Source organism: Cupressus sempervirens, chromosome 10 (assembly GCF_028749045.1).
Source record: "Cupressus sempervirens isolate cs-2001-9-10 chromosome 10, ASM2874904v1, whole genome shotgun sequence".
Classification (NCBI taxonomy): domain Eukaryota; kingdom Viridiplantae; phylum Streptophyta; class Pinopsida; order Cupressales; family Cupressaceae; genus Cupressus; species Cupressus sempervirens.
Genome location: NC_143127.1, coordinates 332966375 through 332986029, shown reverse-complemented (window position 1 = coordinate 332986029; position 19655 = coordinate 332966375). Strand labels below are relative to the sequence as shown.

General features: G+C 34.2%; 1 protein-coding gene across 1 annotated transcript in view; it reads right to left on the bottom strand.

Moving 5' to 3' along the window:
• LOC149533965 (uncharacterized) overlaps nt 1-19655 on the bottom strand; it is a 217401-nt gene that overhangs the window by 149064 nt on the left and 48682 nt on the right. The window lies entirely within an intron of this gene.

Sequence of the window (19655 nt, the reverse complement as noted above, 5' to 3'; positions counted from 1 at the left end):
AATCAACATTATCAAGCTCATCTTTCTCATTCTCATCCATGTTCTCATCATCAACCATTAATTCATAGATTTTCTTCCATATCATTTTTCTCTCTTGCACTACATTCTCTATCCTTCCTTTTAAAATAAAGATTGTTCTTCTCTTTCTTTTTAAAATAAAGATTGTTTTAAAATGATATTATACTCAATCATGGCTCTAGAAATTTTCTTTCTTCTTAGTTTAGTCCAATAACATTTAAAAGCGAGTCTTCTCTTATTTGTTTGTTAGTCTTCAATTTATACTACCACCTTTCATCAATATTATTATACAATAGATTAGGTACGAGCTTACCTAGTTTTAATAGCTCATATACTTCAAGTTAGCCATTATATCAAGGACTTCCTCTTCAAAATTTTCCTTATCTATAGTATCTAATCTACCATACTTAATAAATTTGAAACCTACCATACATGCACTCGCCCTGCTATTTTTAAAAAACTCATCAACTAACTGTAGTTGGTTGTGCACTGTAATTCTAAACTAACCGGTATTCTCTAACTCTGTCTTCTCTTCATCATATTCATCATCATCCCTAGGCATTATGACCTTTCTTCTCTATTTCTTTTTAGGTTTTCTTGGCTCTGCTTCTTCTATGGTTTTTCTCTTCTTTGTCAAACTTCTTCCTTGACCTAGCATTGTAACTTTTGAAATTTCTTTTTTAAGCTTGGCCACAAGTGTAGTATATGCCCTTGTCCTTTTCCTTGTGACTATTTATGTTGGAGGGACAAGCTATGTGACTTTCTTTGTGACTTTTTTGCACTATGGCACGATAGGCACTATTTATATTCCTTTTCCTTCAACTTCCTCTTCTTCATTGCCTTCTTCTTCAACACTAGTCATATCTTCACCTTTTCCCTTGATGCTATACAATGTTTTCTCATGTTCTACTCTTATCCAAAAGTTCTCTCTAGGCTTTCTATCATTCCTTTTCTCTTCTTTTATATCTTGGGTGCATTAGTTTGCACTATGATCTTAACTTTGGTTGTCTCATCTCTATGGAATGGCTTGGCATCCTTGTCAACAATTTCAGCTAACAAAGTTTTAATAGTTGTTCTAGCCTCATCTATGTTTATCTCATATTAAATGGTCTTATCCATGTAGGTATAAATGCCTAGATATATGTCTCCTTTGTGTCAACTAAGGAACAAATGTCATCATAGCATTTTTCAACAAAGGATTTAGGGATCCTTGACCTTTTCTTCATCTTCTTCTTGAATTCCTCAAAGCATCCATTTATAACTTTTTCAAAATTGTCTCCCAATTGATTAATCAACTCATTGATTTTTTGTGTTACTGCTTTCTTCTTACTCCATCTAACATCTCCTATTATAAGAGATTATTTTGAACATAAAAGAATATTAAAAAAAGGAATGAGATAAGCTTACACATCTTGTTTTTTTTTTAAAATTCTCTCAAGATACTTGACCAACTCCTTTAGCTGTAAGTTGGAGAGGTAGTAGCTATGATCCTTCTTTAGTATCTTCCATGCAATGTCTATGGCCACCCATGGAATGTTGTCTAGTTGGCTAGACTAGTACACTTTATGTGCAAGAACACTTACTAAAAACTCATTCTCTACATCTTTGATGGTCAAAATTGTAATTTTTCACTTGTTCTATATTGCCAATGAATTTGCCTCAATAACATCCTTTCTTTGGCATCAAATTGTTTTAACTTTATCTATAGCAGGATAGTCAATAGCTCAGTAAATAATTTTCTTGGTGATCTCAAAACATCCTCCTTCCAACCATAACTTCATATCATGAACTCAGCTCAAAAACATCTAAATCCAATCAATTTTACCTTTGGGAATTTTAAGGCATTGGTTAACCCTTTTTTGGCAATATATTTGCATTCATCATTCAAACTTCCATCCATAATCAATTTATCTTATGCACTTCTCAACTCAAAATCTCTAACCTCTCCAATCTTAAACATGTACCATGATTGAGCATCATGAATTAAAGTAACCCTTGGTGGGATCAAGGATAGTGCTCTAGAAGATTCTCACTATTCCACAATCTCAAGACACACCTTATATTTTGGTGGCTTAACAAATTCATTTCTATCCAATTCAATGTTTACTAACCTTTGATTCCATCCTCTTCTCTATTGATGAAAAACTAGATCCCATTATGCCCTTTAGGATTTGACCTTAAGATGCTTCTTCACTTAACTACAACACAAATGCTTATAAATACACTTCTAATATCAACGACACCCAATAAATCTTCATATAACTAGTTAAGCACATACATAAACTGCACAAGCTCTATATGCTTTTTAAAACTCGAATGCAATCTAACAAAAATAATTGAAAAAAAATTCTATATAGGTTGAAAATTTTCTTTGAGGGCCTCATTAATTCTCTATACCTTTAGTGGGTTCAATAAATTTTTCTGGGCTATTACTATGAAACTTGGTAGTAACACTTCAAACTTCCGTCAATTTAGCTAATGCCACAACTCAGTCTATATTGATAATTTTTCTTAGTCACTTAAAACTTCTCACTCTCCAATACTAACACTTAGTCATTACTAACTTTTCAACTCGACATCTGAACAAATATACTCTTCAAATCGATCCTTATGCATCTACTATTTTTCTAATTTGGACTTTTACACTTACAATCTTAGGATTTGATGTATCATTTGACAATTTGAAATATATTTCCATACATACCTCTCTATTTAGTTTGTGGTGTTGGAACCACTTGATCCATTAGATTAGGTGGGCACAACTTCATCATTTACACTTTTTCCACCTTCATATTTCTTCTTCTAGGTTTGAGTTATCTAGCTTCTTACTTCTTTAGCACTAACTTCTACTTTTCCTTTGTTCTCTTCATTATTGGATGTTGGTGCTCAGTTCCTATAATCTCTTCTTAGATGACCAACCTTCTGATAGTGAAAGAATACCAGACCAAACTACCTCAAATTTCTAGCTCTTCCTCCTAAATGTGTTCTTGAATAATTTTTTGCAATATTTCCATTCCTACAACATAATTTATAAGTGACTCAAGTATTGTAATCCCAATTTATTGCATTACATTTTCTAGATGCATTTCCCTAATTATTAGGTTTCCAATTCTTTTACATTAGATCTACAATCTTTTTCCTTGTGACCATAGATTTGACATGTATAGAAATAACCTTCAAATCTAGATGTAGGTTGGGCCTTTGTAATATTTGATCTAAACAAAAATATTTGGTGTCCATACTTGTTACAATCAAAACAATAACCACTAAATTTAGGCTTAGGATTGAACTTATCAATTTTACTCCTACACACATTTGTTGTATGAACTGATTTTCCATAGTGATAGCATGAAGACTTCTTGTTCTTGCATTCCTTTTTTCTCCATGCTTTGATGACTCTCCTTGCTTGGCGGGTGGTATAAACTTGGTTTAGCCTAATCTAGTACTATTATGAGGTCTTCTTTATACTTTTAGTTATTCATCAAGTTTTCTCATGGCCTCTATATATCTATTCATTCATTCAATGATGTCCTTCTTAGTTCTCAATTTATATTCTAATTCATTATTCTCTAATGTCATATCTACAATCTCATCCACCTTCCTAGTGATTTCATGATTGGCACTTAATAATTGATTGACCATGTCAAATTATTTTTTTGTCAAACTTTCTACTTCAACGATCATTTCATTAAGTCATGTTCTCATTTTCCTCTTATATTCATCAACCATTGTCTTATCATATTTGACATTTTTCTTTTGTTTTGTGACTTCACATAGTCTTACTAAGTGCATTTCATGTTCTCTCTTTAGTCCTCTTCTTCATTTAGATTGTTGTTCTTCTCCAATAGATCTTCTACTATTACATCAGATTCACTGGATCTATCTTCATGACATAAGTCTTGAGTGCTTTCTTCCTAGTATTGTGTGTCATTTTTGTTGACTATCATCTCCTTCCTTCTTTACAAGGATTTTCTTAGTTCCTCCTTTGCATCCTTAACTTATTCCAATGTAATCTGTAAATCAATCTTTTGATTCTCAATCAACTTTTCTAGTTCATATGCTTCCATCTCTAAGACCTTTGAATCTAAAGTGGTTATACTTATTTATTAGAGATCCAAGCTCTGATACTAGTTGCTAGAAATATAGTGGAAAAGTGAGATGTTAAGAGAGGGAAGGTGGGGTCAATCATGATCTCCAAAAAATTTCTATCACTTTATGAATAAACCATATTAAACTTAATTAACCAATTCTTCATTAACCTTAATTGTAACATCATGTAATACCATATCGAATATAACATCTACTAGCATGAATAAAACACATAAATAAATAATCATCACATGACACAATATTTGGTAATGTAGAAATCCTCCAAGGTGAAGGTAAAACTACAGTGGGGATGGAACCCACAAAATCTTCACCACTGTAGTAAAAAAGTTGTTGTTATGGCTATAATTTGATCATTTCTAATGATAGATACCTTGTGAGGGGTCTACTCTATCAAAATATTATAAGGTTTTCAATTCTACCTTTACAAAAGGATTTAACATCACAATTAGTGAGTACTTTGTTAGGAGATTTACAATAGGCCTATTAGGACCACTCTGTTAAGAAATTCGCCTAATACACTTGTTAGAATGTAACTATACTTGATCATTTAGTCTTCACTCATATGTTAACAAATCTTCACTTTCCAATATAATCACCCCGCTATGAGTGTTCTTCAATAACTCCTTACTACACTACTCAGTCACCTTACTCCTTCACAACTTATTGATTCACCTTGATCTTCTTTCAACTTCTTTACACATAACCTTAGCCAATTTGGCCATGAAACACTTCTTTTATAGTCATCCTAAGAAACTTCTAGAATGAGATGAATGATCCACATTCATCCTTATTGTTACATTCATTCTTATTGTTTCTTAATCCTTGATATTTCTTGATTGGTCCATCATACTGCATAGGGACTAATTATGCATAATCACAGGTGTAATTACCTTCTTGATCATCTTCTTGAATGAAAAATGGTTTACATATTTATTTTTTCATTCCAAACTCATACACTCAACCTGTGTAACTCAACACTTATACCTTTCTGATGCTTGTCCATGGTTGGTTCTTTCTGTTGTCCCTCAACATGAATGATGCTCAGCTTAAACTATTTTATCTCTATATTTCTTGGCTCATATATTTCCTTTAATTTCTTAGCAACAACTAAAATATTCGGTGAAAGCCGATGCACACTCAACAAGTACTAGGTACTTTGACAAATATTGAGCTTGTATACTTTTGCACTTCTTATTTTTTTGACCTCTACTATGGTTGAGTCAAAGTGTTGACCGGCCAAATCTTCCTCTTGAATGACTAAGTATTTTGCACTAATGGACAATACTCAGATTTCCTTTAGGGTCAACAAACCTTAGTTGAAATATTATTCCTTATTTTCATTTTATATAGTTTTTCTTTTTATAATGTTGTATATCATTAATTAATATTTGTTAGCATAGGTAAGCGAGTTTTGTACATATTTTTATACTTGTTATTCTATTTACACCTTTTTCTTTTGTATTACTCATTTGGGAGTTATATCTTCCCAATTCAAAATAAGCTTGTCATTGGACACTTCTAGGAACAATTAGGTATCTCCCTCTTAAAATTGTACTTCATGCCAAAAAGGAACTTATATGGTTAATTTATCTACACAACATGTATAATGGGTTTTTAGAATGAACATTTTAACTTCTATAACTTTAAATATTAGAATGAACCATGTATATTAATCATGTAGTGGATAAATGAATTTGTTTAATTAATGATAGCTTGGGAATCTTTGGTCATTGTTTATTCTTCTGCTTGTGGTATATTTATATATGACATAAGTAGGTCTTATGCTTTATTTAAACAAAAAATTGTTACCTTATAATTGATGCTTTATAATGACATAAGTAGGATTCTTGAGTGGGGAATTAAAATATGATTTCATCTTATTTATAGACCACCAATAATAAGCTCAGTCAACATTAATCATGACCTATATAATAATACATCACTGTAATTAATAAAATAGCGGGTTACACTATTTTGCCTAAATAATCACTAAAATATGAATTTAACATGAAGTAAATTAGAATATTTTATGATATTTTATGTAGATTCTAAATATATATTTTATTTTATTTTTTGAATTTATTTGATTCTTTTTTTTTTTCTCCTGCGAAAATTGGTATGTTGTCAAAAATGTAATTTTTAAAGAGTGACTCTTATTTTGACACACATAATGTTCTTTTCTATAATATATATCAATGTGATTCTTTCAAATTTAGTTTTTTTAACATCCATGGAGGTGGTTTGATGTGATTATCTTTAGTATTTCATATTTCATTGACGTTTAAATTTGACCTAACTCTAATTTTGACATACATTATTTTTTATGTGTGTAACTTTTTTGTATTTGTCTAATTTCAGATTTTCTTTTCTCAATAGAAAGGTGATTCGGATACAGAGCTTTTGGTTATCTTTTAGAATTTACATTCAATTTTTTACTATTTTTCCATAAGCATCCAATACAAAGGCTTATTTTGGGAAATGAAGCTACATTTGATTCACATAAAATAACTTGTGCATAATGAAATCAAACTATATCAAATTTATCATCCTTAGAAAGATTATTTCAATTACTTGTTCCATGTAAATAGGCATGACTTAATATTTCCATTTGTACACTCTAATTGAGTCACAAGTTTGATGGGCTCATATTTGTAGGTTTCATTGATTCTCCTTGAAGAGCTATATAACATAGATTCATGGCATGTAGTGGGTGCTTAGAGTGTCTTAGAACTAGATTTATTGGAGAGAAGATTTTTCTAGGGTGTAAGGTAGACACTCTTTATTGAATGAGTATATAAAACACAAATAAAAAGGACGAGGGTTAATAGTGTACCCTACTCACAAATATTACTTTTTAATTTTCTAACAAATATAAAAATTGAAGATTTAAAAATTCTTAGGAAATGATCTTATATAGAATAAATATTAATTAAATCATAATAAAATAGTTCCCTTAATGCTTGTTAAGTGGGGAAAACCTATTTTGAGATGTAGAGTTGATGTTGTTCAATTCAAATAAATTGATAGGCAATCCTAGTTGAATTAGCCCTTTTGATCATGATCGTAGGATCAATTTGGATGAAAGTACCTAAAAATCCATGTGTATGTAACTTCAAACAGTTGTAGACTTACATTTGATATCTAATTTGAGCGAAATAAAAGGAATTTTTATATTTGTATTTAATTATGGCATTTAGTTTAGCCTAGCTAGCTCTAATTATGACCAACAATAGAAAACTACAAAATTAGAAGCCCTAAATTGTACCTAAACTATTCAAATAAATCTCTAATAATACTCTAATAACTCAAATAACATGTAATAATTGGCTTAATATCTAGTTATGATGGTATCCACCCAAGATACATTAGAGGACAAGTACAACGTAGAATAAATAGAGAGAACAAATATGATCAGAATAAAATGCAAATATTGTCACCAAACATGCAATATAATAAGTGAAAGTGTATATGAGACCCTTAGGTGAATAGACCAAGGTAAAAATTTATGAGTTAATGAGACAATGTTGAGTATCAGGGGACAATTTATTAACCACATAGGCAAGCACCACAGCCACACAAGGTGAATTATTCTCTAATGTGTATAAAAGTATGTGCAAAATGTACAACAAAGGTAGAGAGCGGTAAACAAGTTCTATAAGGTGAACCCATCACATAAAGTAGAAATATTCCTATGTGGCCCTATGTAAACTCATTAGTGTGTGTGTGTGTGTGTGTGTGTGTGTGTGTGTGTGTGTGTCTAAGTTGTAGGATAATGAAATAATAAAAATAATAGTTAAATAAGCCAACAACATGGACAAATGATATTTTTGTGGCATAAGATTCAAGTTCCTCTATAGATGATAATATTATCATCCCTTCATGGATAAGAATACAAAACCATATGTTAATTAGTGTCACTGTCCCTCAATAGGATGATGAACTCATTCAAATGAAATGCTACTTCATCCTCAACTAGATGTAAAATATTTGGAGAGATGGGGATTGAATTTCAATAGACATATCAACAAACATCAAAAGGAAAGGGATATATTTAGTATACATTAGTTATGTGGCCAAATGGGCAAAGAAATATTAAATTTAGTATAAACTAGTTTTGGTCAAATAAACAAAGAAATGATCTAAAAATTAGGAAAGAAGAGGTTAGATAAATTATTTATATAGGAACATCTTTTTGTGGCTTAAAGTACCCAAATTCAATGTACCTAATTTGATAACATAGATTATATTAAAATAGATTCAACCCTTTAGAAAGTAGTACAAACTCAAATAACTAAGATTCTATATATATCATCAAAAACCAATGATTATCTCAAAGTGATGAACTAGGAATTAGAATTCAAACAAAACAAAAACCGAAGGAAGGAATTTGAAATAAAATTTACCAAAAGTGACATATGTTTTCTACAACATGACATAAAAGGAAAATATCATATTAACTACCACTAAGTTTGATGTCAAAATACCAACAATCATAGCCAAGATAGGTATAAATAAAACATAGGAACAAGAAACCTATATCATATTAACTACCACTAAGTTTGATGTCAAAATATTAACAATCATAGCCAAGATAGGTATAAATAAAACATAGGAATAAGAAACGTTTTAATAGACCAAGTTTGTTTCTGACAATAAAAGACATGGAATAATTACTATATCAAATTAAAGAAACTAGAAATGATATGTTGGACCTTGATTTTTTACTCAAAATAGAATGTTTCCTTTTATAAGGAAAGTCAAGCACTCATTAGCTTAAAATGTTTTAAGTAAAAAGAAACTTAAGCAATGGAGTTATGAATTAATATATCTGAAGTAAAAAAAGAAACTTAAATAATAGATTTACGAATTAATAATGATTACTAAAGAAGAATTTTCAAACGATATAGATTGCACCAATAATGGATTTATGTAACTAAGGAGAAATTCACAAACCAACTTCTAAGGAAATCTAATTTCTACTATGGATTCGGGATATGTTCCACCGCTAATAATTTTCTTTTAAACGAAAGGCGATAGAAGTCTATATGTATTTATTGAAATAAAATAGATGTAGTTATAGAGCAATTAAAACTTGATCATTCTAGGAATATCAAAAAGACCCCCGATACTGAAAAACTAAACCTCTAGCTAGAAGCCAGGCTGTGACACATTACCAATATGCATATTCTACAGCCAGAATGACGTCATATAATTTTTTTTTTAAAAACAACAAAAAAAACTAACGTGCTACTAGCCAGCCCAAATTATACAGAACTAAACTATAATTCAGCACAATCAACGGCATCCCCAGGTCAACTATACCGATAAACAAATAGCTACACAAAAATGGCTAAATAAACTTCACAAAAAATTAGACACTCGCCTAACGACCAGCACAATATAGGCAGGCACAAGCTCCTCATTCTACCATCATTTGAGGTAGTCTTCGGGTGCGAAGTCCATGCTTAAAATTTCTCTAGCCAGCATGTCTTAATCAACCTGCTTGGGGACCGGTGGAAACCGTTGAACAGGTTCGGGGTCCGGAGAAAAAACGTTCTACAAATTACATTGCCAGTGTAAATAATTCTGTATAATCAACTCCAAATGGGGAACCACTGCAAGAACAAGATGGTCATCGTCATGATAAAAGATTAAATTAAAAATAGCAGTCACTGTCACCCGAATTTTCTTTAGCACTGAAGGTCTCAGAGACCGACAATTCCTTGTAAGGAAGCCATATGTATGCTCCATATCCTGAGTCAGGAATGACACTTTGATATTATCAAATGTAGATAAATATGGTAACTTCTGTAAGTTGAAGTCCCTTGCGAAAATTGCCCCTACAAACCCATTCTCCTTCCAGAGATTTTACTTCAACAGCTCTGAACGGATCCCTTCCTCAGACACAATCCCTAGTAGGAAACACTTCATACAAACCATACGAACATATTCTGGGTTTTATGTTAGATCATAAACATTCGAAGCGAAAATGGACAACATTTTCCAAGTAAAGAGTGCATGCCATGAAATGGCAGTAACGACCTTCGCACAAATAATACTATGGACAACATTTTTTAAAGTTAGGCAAGAAACAATAAAATACTTGCTAAGTGTGAGAAATATATTAAAATCAAACTTAAATTCACAACCCTAAACTTAAAAACTTTGCTCAGCACTTAAAAGTTGCTAGGCACATGAAGGTGCTGAGTGCCAGTTTTATTCGGCACTTGATGATGCCGAGTGGCAGGTTGCTCCGCACTTGAAGGTGCCGAGTGACAAGCAACAGGTGCCGAGTGAGCTCGACACACAAAGGAAAAAGTAGTAGATGCCGAGTTAGCTCGGCACTCAAAGAAGACAATGGATGCCGAGTAAGGTCGGCTCCAACTAATAAAATTTATAACTTAGAAACAATCTAACGTAAATGCTTTCATGATTAAAACTAGAGAGCCGAGCTTTAACCTTTCAACAAAGTTTCTCAAATACAATGAATAGAAGAGGAAAAATAATAGATTCAAGTATGCCTACTTTCTTTTCTATTCAACTAAGATTTAAACTATTACAAAATCTGGGAGCATTCGGCTTCAACTAGAAAACCCTAAAATAACCCTAAACTGATAATACTTCAAAGTTCAATAAACTTTTAAACCTGCAACTCTAATGGCTGCATACAATTGTGCTTGGAGCAAACATTGCTTCAACAGGACAAATCCAAACAACAACAAACTAACTGAGTGAACAAGGGAAACACGTGCAACTGCGGGCACAAACTTCTTTCCTTCTTTCTTCTCAACTCAGCTCAGCTCTACAACTTCTCTCTGATCTGCTTGATCTGCAAACTCTGCTAATAAAATGAATAAACATTCCTTTTTGTCTCATTCTTCCTTTCCCTCTCAACATTCAAATTTCAAAACTTACCTACCAAAAATAAATGCCTGCCAACCATGGATGCCTACGGTGACCTAACAAGAAAGATAGGCACGGGGCTCGAGGACAACCTGCAGGCATTTCAATGTTTAAGTTTTCCAACACTCTCCCTTTGTCCTAAGCCAAACAAACAAGGATCACAACTGATCCAAATCAACTTCACCAAGACTCTCTTAAGTGTACAAAAGTTCCAATACCTAATGGCTTTGTGAAAATGTCTGCTAGCTGCTGCTCAGACTTACAAAAATTCATTTTGATATCTCCATTCTCCACCAACTCTCCGATGAAATGATATCTAATCTCAATATGCTTGCTTCTCCCATAAAATGTTGTCACAATAAATTGTGGTTCCATCCTCTTGCCTTTCATTCAAATCTGTCAAGATCCTCCTTAGCCAAATTGCTTGACATGCTGCTACATTTGCTACTATGTATTCAGCCTCTGTTGTAGATTGAGCAACAATAGGTTGCTTCTTGGATACCCATGAAATTGCACCTGATCCCATATGAAACATGTATCCGAAAGTGCTCTTCCTATCATCTGAACTTCCATCCCAATCATTATCAGTGTAACCAACCAAATTGAAATCATCATTTGTAGTATATAAAATTCCAAATCCCTTGGTACCTTTCACATACCTTAGGATCCTCTTTCTCGCTTACTAATGGGAATCCTTTGGGGTTTTCATAAATCTGGAAATTAGACTTACTGCATGCATTAGGTATGGCGGAGTTGCAGTCAAATACATTAAACTTCCAACCATACTCTTGTATAGTGTTGGATTCACTCTCTTTCTAGAGTCTTCCTTGCTCAACTTCAAACCTATTGCAGTTGGTGTGGGGGCTGCCTTACTATTCTGCATTTTAAATCTCTCCAAGATCTGGCCTACATAGTTTTCTTGAGAGATGATGATGCCATCAAGCATTTGTTTTACTTCTATGCCTAGAAAGTATTTCAAGAGACCTAGGTCTGTCATTTCAAATTCACTTTTTATGGGCTCTTTAAGCTCACCGATTAGAGCCTTATCATTACCAGTAAAAATTAAATCATCTACATATAAGAAAACAATCAATAGATTACCATTTGTTGCCTTGATATAAAGAGTGGGCTCACCATTTCTTTTGCTAAAGTTATTGCTCATTAAATATGAGTCAATCTTACTGTACCATGCTCATGGAGCTTGCTTGAGCTCATAAAGAGCTCTCTTCAACCTATATACTTTGTTCTCTTCACCTGCAACTTCATAACTAGGTGGCTGCTCCACATACACTTCTTCTTTCAATACACCATTAAGGAAGCTAGAATTCACATCCATTTGAAATACCTTCCACTTGTGCTGAGCTGCAATTGCTATGATAGCACGCATAGTTTCCATTCTTGCAACTGGGGCATAGGTCTCATCATAATCTCTTCCATACTGCTGTTTGAAGCCCTTGATTACTAGCCTTGCCTTATGCCTATCAATCTTGCCTTCAGCATTGCATTTGGTCTTATAGACCCATTTCACTCCAATCACTTGCTTCTTTGGAAGCAATTCAGTTAGCTCCCATGTCTTATTCCTTTCTATGGCATCTATTTCCTCATCCATGGCATTACACCATTTCTTCTCCTTAATAGCTTCCTCAAAATATACTAGATCACTATGAGAAAATAATGCAAAATTAACACTCTCATCATAATCTTCATACCTTTCATCTTGGTATATCTCCCTAAGACTCTTGGTCTTTCTTGGTAATAGGAAGGAGAGTGTAGGATTAGAATCTTCACTGCTGCTGCATTGCTGACTAGCTCGATCTTCCCTGGTACTCGGCATTGACACTCTGTCATGCCTTGAGGAGCTCAACAATGATTGAACTTGCTTTCCTTTTCTTCTATTTGCTCCTTCTTCTTGCTGTTCATTAGTGTCTTCTTCACTCATAATTGGCACTTTACTAGAAGCGCTTGGTGACTCATTAATTGAACCATACCAAGACTAATTTTCAAGAAATTCCACATCTCTTGAAAGAGTCATCTTGTTGTTCAATGGGTCATACAATCTATATGCCTTTGATTCTGAGCTGTATCCTTTGAAGATGCACTTCACACCTTTGTCATCCAATTTCTTCCTTTGCTCTTTAGACATGTGTGCATATGCAACACATCCAAACACCCTTAAGTGTTCAACTATCCATCTTCTTTGTGACCATGCTTCCATTGAAATTTTGTCATGGACTACCTTTATAGGACACCTATTAATTAGGTAAACTATTGTTGCCATAGCCTCTCCCTAAAATTCCATTGGGATAGCTTTCTCTTTCATCATGCTCCTTGCCATTTCAACAATGGTCTTATTCTTTCTTTCAGCCACTCCATTCTGCTATGGTGTATAGCTAGCTGTGAGCTCTTTCTTTATACCATGTTTCCTGCAAAAATTTACAAAAGAATTGTAGGTATACTCCCCTCCTCTATCTGATCTTAGGACCTTGATATAGTGTCCACATTCTCTTTTAGCCCGGGCTTTAAATTCTACAAATTTATCAAATGCTTCAAATTTATTCTTTGAGAAATACCCCATGTGCTATGACTGAAATCAACAATGAATGTCATGAAATAAGTACTCCCCCCAATCAAAGTAACTTGCATAGGACCGACTAAGTTAGTATGCATTAACTCTAATGGATATCTAGCCCTTCTGGAATTTCCAGAATTAAAGGGAAGCCTATGTTGCTTACCCAAAATACAAGCCTCACACTTGTCATAAGAATTTCCTACACGTGGAAAACCATCTACCATTCTTCTTTTTGACAATAAATTTAAACTAGCTTAGCCAAGATGACCATACCTGAGATGCCACAACCGTGAAGGGTCTTCAATCACACTCCTTAGAGCTGATTGTGTGTGAGGTGTAGCTCAAACTTGAGATGAGAAACATGTCTCAATTCTCAAGGGAAACATTCTGTTCTTTGTCATTTGAATTGCTGCAAGTAAGTTCTTGCTCTCATCTTTTTCATGAATGACACACGTGTCATTCTCCATCAACACTTTGTATCCATTTTGAATGAACTGACCAATGCTCATCAAATTATGCTTCATACTAGGGGCAAAATACACATTTTGTATTTTCCTTTTCTCACCTTTTTTGGTGCGGACCATAATAGATCATTTTCCCACAACTGGTAGGGTTCCATTGTTACCCATCTTAATTTCTGATTTGAAACTCTTGTCAATGAATGAAAACAAGGTTTCATTGCCACTCATGTGGTTGCTACATCCACTATCAAGATACCAAACCTGAGGGCTTCCTTATTAACCAACATTACACATGATGAAAGCAACAGAATTCGTTCTACTTCCCATGTTCACATCGGCCACATTTTCTTGTCTTGACTGATCATTCTACTTCTTTCAGCATTCATTTGCATAATGCCCATATTTATGATAGTAGTAGCATTCTATATTACTCTTATATTAGTTGTAGTTTTTCTTACCTCCTTTTGAAGTATTTTGAGAGCTACTTGCTCCATCTGCTCTTCCTGAGCTTTCTGCTGCAGCATTTTTTTGTCCTCTATTTCCTCGGTCTCTACCTCTGGAGTTCCTGCCTGAACCATTTTGTCCTCTCCCCCTTCCTCTTGGATTTGACTGATCCTTGAATGCTTGCTCTTGGGAAGTAGAATATGTAGATCTATTGATCCTATGCTCATGGGTTTGAAGAGAACCCATCAACTCATCCATTGTCAAAACAGTGATGTCGTTTGCCTCTTCTATGGTCATGACCAAATGGTCATATTTATGAGGTAAACTCCTCAATATCTTTTCCCTATCCTCTGCTCTTGATAGTCTTCTCCATTTGACTTCAGTTGGTTAATCACATTGGAGGTCCTTGAACTGAAGTCTGCAACTGATTCATTCTCCTTCATCTGAAGGTTCTCAAATTCCCTCCTAATGTTCTATAGCTTTACTGTATGGACCTTATCAGTCCCCTTGACGTTCATCTCAAGGATATCCCATGCTTCCTTTGCATAATTTGTTGCTGCAATCTTTGGAAAAATTGTCTCTGTCATTGCTGCTTCAATAACACTTAATGCCTTTGCATCTTTCCTCCTTGACTCTTTCAAATGAGTCTTTTGTGCATTTGTGAGAGCAACATACTGAGTTGGATCAGTCACATCATTGAATACATTGACCACAAACTCTCACAAATCATTTGCAACCATAATGGTTTTCATCTTCTTTGCCCATGTATCATAATTTTGCCCATTAAAGGATGGTGGTTGCTGCCATATCTTTCCTGCATCTCCTGCCATGTCAAATAACCCAAGAAAACAAATGCCTTAACTCACTGTGGATGTGGGGCCTCAAAGCTCTGATACCATGTGAGAAATATATTAAAATCAAACTTAAACTCACAACCCTAAACTTAAAAACTTTTCTCGGCACTTAAAAGTTGTTCGGTACATGAAGGTCTCGAGTGCCAATTTTACTCAGCACTTGATGATGCTGAGTGGCAGGTTGCTCGGCACTTGAAGGTGCCGAGTGACAAGCAACAGGTGCTGAGTGAGCTCAACACACAAAGGAAAAAGTAGTAGATGTCGAGTTAGCTCGGCACTCAAAGAAGACAATGGATGCCGAGTAAGGTCGGCTCCAACTAATAAAATTTATAACTTAGAAACAATCTAACGTGAATGCTTTCACAATTAAAAATAGAGAGCCGAGCTTTAACCTTTCAACAAAGTTTCTCAAATATAATGAATAGAAGAGGAAGAACAATAGATTCAAGTATTCCTACTTTCTTTTCTATTCAACTGAGATTTAAACTATTAAAAAATTTGGGAGTATTTGGTTTCAACCAGAAAACCCTAAAATATGCCTAAACTGATAATACTTCAAACTTCAATAAACTTTTAAACCTGCAACTCTAATGGCTGCATACAATGGTGCTTGGAGCAATCACTGCTTCAAGAGGACAAATTCAAACAACAACAAACTTACTGAGTGAACAAGGGAAACACGTGCAACTGTAGGCACAAACTTCTTTCCTTCTTCCCTCTCAGCTCAGCTCTGCAACTTCTCTCTAATCAGCTTGATCTGCAAGCTTTGCTAATAAAATGAATAAACATTCCTTTTTGTCACATTCTTCCTTTCCCTCTCAACGTTCAAATTTCAAAACCTACCTAGCAAAAATAAATGCCTGCCAATCATAGATGCCTGAGGTGACTTGATAGGGTAGATAGGCGTGGGGCTCGATGACAACCTGCAGGCATTTCAACATTTAAGTTTTCCAACACTAAGTTCTTCGTCGAAGACATCTCACTGACTGGTTCATTATCTTATAAAGCTTGAAATCAAATCCGCAAGTTCAACGATCGACGTTCCAGCTGACAGTGAATACAGAGACAACAATCTTCACACGATTGCATGGAGTCCCTCTCGTCCACTTGTTTAGGATCTAGAGATGATTTAGGTGAGCTCATTTCTGGATTTTGAAAGAAGCCAAATTATGAATTATAGAAGAAGTGGTAATTGTCACAGAATGTGTGAAATGCCCAACTCCAAGCATGTGATAATAAATCATCAATTTGAATGTACCTTCAAGAGGCTACATGGAAATCACTGAAAATAAGGATACGCTTTTGTGTGAGAATAATTACGGCCTTGGGAAACAACATACTTCAAAACATAGGAAAGTTGTAAAAAGATTTAACAAATATGAGCTAAGTGTCATGTCACCAAAAACATGTCAAAAACAACTAAACTAGGGGAAAGACATCCATTCGGGCTATGTAAGGTGCCGAGACACTCGGTCGGCAAAGGGGTAACTCGACAAGCTAAGATTGAGTTACTTGATCATCAAAGAAATGCTCGGCAAGGGTAATGGCTCAATCACTTGCCAAATATTATGGCCAAGTTCCTCGATTAATAGGGACAGAACTGCTCGGTCAATATCACTTGGAAATGGAGACCGAGCAGAAACTAACACTCAGAAGTGAAGTGTTTTAGCCTGCGTGAGAAAGAAGAACAACATTCTAGAAGTTGTTGATCAGTTTTGCCAAACAACTAAATGCACAATGGAATATATAAAAGAAAGGAGACAAGATCAAAAACACAATATAATAGAGATGGGAAAGTTCGCTTGCTTGCTTGCTTTCTATTAACTGATTCAAACTATTACAATTTTAAAGAATAAAACTACAAATCCAAAAAGTGAAATATCTAACTACTAAACAAACTTATAGTGACATATGACTGCATAAAATAAGCTTGGAACAATCATTGCTCATACACGACAAATTATCACTTTCCACAAAACTCAGAATCTCAATCATCCATGTTGTTGCACTCTGATAAAACCTTCTGTTGTTGCTGCTCTGTTTAACACTTATGAATTAATCAAAATGTATAGGAACTCTCTCAAAATAAACTAACATCCCCCTCTTTTTTCTTTTGTTGTCCACCCAAAAACTTCCCTCTCATTTTTGAATTCAAACTTCCCTACTGTATTTAATGTCTCTGATGGAGCTACAGTGTCAAAGGAGACTTGGGGAACTCAACTTCAAACATGTAGGTGAATAGCAAGCTCTAGGGACAAACTAAGGCGATTCAAAAAATCTATCACTCCCTTTGTCCCGAGCCAACAATACAAGGATCACTATTGATCCAAATCAACTACGCCTATTCATCTACTTAGGCATATAAAACTAGCTATGTTTAATGGCTTAGTGAATATGTGCACTAGCTATTGCTCAGACTTACATTACTTCATCTTAATTTTACCATTCTCAACTAGCTCTCTAATGAAATGATATCTTATTTTGATGTGCTTTTTCCTTCCATAAAAGACTGGATTCTTTGTCAATGCTATTGAGGAAATATTGTCACAATAGATTGTTGTGCCATCCTCTTATTTTTCTTTCAAATCTGCCAAGATTCTTCTCAGCCAAATAGCTTGACATGCTATTGCATTTGTTTCTATATATTTAGATTTTGCTATAGATTGATAAACAATTGGTTTCTTCTTTGATGCCCATGAAATTGCTCCCCAACCCATATGAAATACATAACCCAAAGTACTCTTCCAATCATCTAAACTTTCAGTCCAATCATTATATGTGTAACTAACTAGCCCAAACTTATTTTTTGTAGTATACAATAAACCAAATCCTTTGGTGCCATTCACATACCTTAGGATCCTCTTTCCCACTTGTCAATGGGAATCCTTTGAAGTTTTCGTAAATCTATAAATCAAACTTACTACATGCATCATATCAGGTTGAGTTGTTGTTAAATACATTAAGCTTCCAAACATACTTTTATACAATTATGAATTCACATTGTTGCTACAATCTATCTTGTTGAACTTCAAACCTATAGCTGCTAGTGTTGGGGTTGCCTTACTATTTTTTATTTTAAATCTCTCCAAGATCTATTCTACATATTTTTCTTGAGAGATAAAGATGCCATCATGCATTTTCTTTACTTCTATAGCTAGAAAGTGCTTCATGAGATCCAAATCTGTCATCTCAAACTCACTTTTCATTGCATCTTTGAAATCATCAATTTGGAAATTGAATCATTTTTAGTAAAAATCAAAACATCTACATATAAGATAACAATCAAAATTTTACTACCAAATGCCTTGATGTAGAGAGTGGGTTCACCATCACTTTTGCCAAAGTCATTGCTCATCAAGTATGAGTCAATCCTACTATACCATGCCTGTGGAGCTTGCTTCAACCCATAAAGAGTTATTTTCAACATATACACCTTGTTTTCTTCACCCAAAACTACATAACCAAGTGGCTGCCCCACATACACCTCTTCTTTCAATACTCCATTCAAGAAGGAAGACTTCATATCCATTTGAAGCACCTTCCATTTGTTTTGGGCTGCAATTTCAATGACAACATGCACAATTTCCATTCTTACAAACAGGTCTTAAGTCTCATCATAATCTCTACCATACTACTATTTGTACCCCTTGACCACCAATTATGCCTTATGCCTATCTATTTTTACTTTAGCAGTTGCACTTGGTCTTATAGACCCATTTAGCTCCAATAGCATGTTTTTTGGGAGGCAAATTAGTTAGCTCCCATGTCTCATTTTTCTCTATTGCATCTATTTCCTCATTCATGGTCTTACATCATTTCTTTTCTTGCACAACTTCCTCAAACTAAATTGGATCACTATGAGACTCTTCATCAAACTCTTCATCCTACCTTTCATCTTGGTATATCTCCCTTAGATTTTTGGTCTTTGTTGGCAATAGGGAGTAAAGCGTGGGGTCTAAAATTTCACTACTACAACTACTACTATTCAATACCTGTTGTACACCAATCCGAAGTTGTTTGGAGCCACTTGGAGCTGAATCTAATACTATCCATGGTTGCTTGCCTTTCTACCTATTTTTATTGGGAGCAATCTGGAACTATTTGGAGTTGTCTATATTTTCTCCTCCTCCATCATGTTGAATACCAAATTCAATTTCTTCATAAATTATTGGCACTTTACTTGAAGTGCTTACTGATTTATTCATTGAGTCATCCCATGATTGATTTTCAATGAACTCTACATCTCTTAAGATAACTATCTTCTTGGTGATAGGGTCATAGAATCTATATGCCTTT